The sequence below is a fragment of the Microtus ochrogaster genome, chromosome 2 (genome assembly GCF_000317375.1).
Source record: "Microtus ochrogaster isolate Prairie Vole_2 chromosome 2, MicOch1.0, whole genome shotgun sequence".
NCBI lineage: Eukaryota > Metazoa > Chordata > Mammalia > Rodentia > Cricetidae > Microtus > Microtus ochrogaster.
The window spans coordinates 16,112,860-16,115,208 of NC_022010.1; the positions used below are offsets into that span (position 1 = coordinate 16,112,860).

At 45.8% G+C, this 2,349-nt stretch overlaps 1 non-coding gene across 1 annotated transcript; it reads left to right on the forward strand.

The window, feature by feature from the left end:
- Nucleotides 1-152: 152 nt before the first annotated feature.
- On the forward strand, nt 153-288 carry LOC113458282. Its single transcript, XR_003378678.1, has one exon. It is a non-coding gene; the product is annotated as a small nucleolar RNA SNORA11 (small nucleolar RNA).
- The last annotated feature ends 2,061 nt before the right edge of the window (nt 289-2,349 follow it).

Below are 2,349 nucleotides of genomic sequence, written 5' to 3' on the forward strand. Positions count from 1 at the left end.
CAGCACTCGGGAGGCAGAGGCAGGCGGATCTCTGTGAGTTCGAGGCCAGCCTGGTCTACAAGAGCTAGTTCCAGGACAGGCTCCAAAGCTACAGAAGAAACCCTGTCTTGAAAAACAAACAAACAAACAAACAAAAATGATGAGATTTCTGGGGTATGTGCTCAAAGCAGGGCCAGGAGAACAGCTTCTCTGTTTACAACACACTCAAGAAGATCATGGGGACATGGTAATGAGAGGCACAGCACTGTGTCCTCTGTGACCTGAAAAAAAAAGCAAAGCTTTGAGAGTAGAAGGCCCTGTAAATGAAGCGGGACAGGAAGTGTGCACTGGCAGGATTTCTCTGTGTAACCCTGACAGTCCTGGAAATCACTCTGTACACCAGGTTGGCCTCCCACTCACAGAAATCTACCTGCTTCTACCCCCTGACTACTGGAATTAAAGGTGTGCACCACCACCACCAACTGAAGGTATTTTTAACCATGGTGTTGAAGAGGGCTAGGGGCAGGGTGTCTACAGATACCCCCTTAGCAGACAAGGCTGAAATGCAGAGTTGCCTGGTGTAAGAGCAGGTCTGGGTTGTCCTGGGAGCAGTGATAGGTTTGGAGTTGAGTGTGAAGTCAGATCAGGTTGTCATCTGCATAGAAGTGGGTAGGGGTTGACACTCCCCTCCCCATGCCTCTGTAGGGCAGTTCCCTTCCGCACTGTCCTGGTTGTTGGCAGTGCAGGCAAGATCCTGGAAGGGACCTTGAAGGGTGGCAGCTGGATGAGCTGGTGTGGCTAAAGGACTCTGTTCTGGGGGTCAGAGTGGCAGTTCCTGGAGACAGGGACTGCAGGAGGGAGCAGATTGCCAACATTTCCACATTCGTAAGACCCATGCCCCACCCGTATAAAGGGTTGTAGCCATCTCCTTCCTCTGGTAGACTTAGCCCATGGGAGAGAGTCTGCCTTTCCCTGTGTACACCAATAAACAGTCCCATCTACTGAAGCTCAGACTCTTGTCTCTTCCACTTCCTGTGCCTTTGAGCTGCATCAGAGATCTTACAGTCCTGAGGCCCAGAAAGAGAATCGGGGATCCATTAGTGACCAGAGCCCTCCCATTAAGGTTCTTCCCTTGTTGCTATCTGGTCCAGTGGGGAAGCCGAGTCAGTCCAGCACTGCAGGACAAAGGGGAGCAGTAAGGGCTGTAGTCATGGGGCCACCAGAGCCCAGGTCTGTCTTCCCAGAGCTCTGTATCACAGCCCAACAGCAGAAAGTAGCCAGGGTCTGCAAGGACCCTGAGCCTTCACACACCTCCCTTCCTCTCATCTGCTAGCCCATGCTATGTATCAAGTTGGCCTGTCAGGGCCACCTGGTCTTTCTGAGAGTCATTTCTTTTGCTCTGTTTCTTTTTTTATTTTTTTATTTTTGATATTTATTGAACTCTACATTTTTCTCTGCTCCCCTCCTTGCCTCCCCCTCCCACAAAGTCCCCATGTTCCCAATTTACTCAGGAGATCTTGTTATTTTCTACTTTCTATTTCCCTTGAAGATTAGATCTATGTAAGTCTCTCTTAGTGTCCTCATTGTTGTCTAAGTTCTCTGGGATTGTGGTTTGTAGGCTGGATTTCTTTGCTTTATGTTTAAAAACTACCTATGAGTGAGTACATGTGATAATTGTCTTTTTGTGTCTGGGTTACTTCACTCAAAATAATGTTTTCTAGCTCCATCCATTTTCCTGCAAAATGCAAGCTGTTTTTTTTTTTCTACTTGCCACGTCAGCACGGCAACTGTAGTTCTTCTGAGTGAGGGACATCAGGATTAACACACAGCACAACTTCAGGTTCTGCAGACAAGCCTTTATTCCACTTTCTCACACAGTATGTATAGCTCTCAGCAGGGCCAGCAAAAGCAAGAAGCTCATCACCGTAGAGGTAAACATCTTTAGAAACATTACTGAAAACAACAGATTGTTTTGTTCTTGTTTTTGCTCTTGTTTTTGAAACAACCAACCACAAGAGTGCAAAACAGATCAAGTGGGGGTGTGAAGGCCTGTCCTCAAGGGACCCAACAATTCTCCCTTTTTATTTTTCTTAAATTTAAAAAATTTTTTTTTAAAGATTTATTTATTTATTTATTTATTTATTTATTTATTTATTTATTTATTTTGTATAAGTGTTCTGTCTGCATTTATGCCTGCGGGCCAGAAGAGGGCACCAGACCCCATTACAGATGGCTGTGAGCCACCATGTGGTTGCTGGGAATTGAACTCAGAACCTCTAGGAAGAGCAGTCAGTGCTCTTAACCTCTGAGCCATCTCTCCAGCCCCCTCCCTTTTTATTTATTTTTTTTATTTTATTATTTTATTTTTTT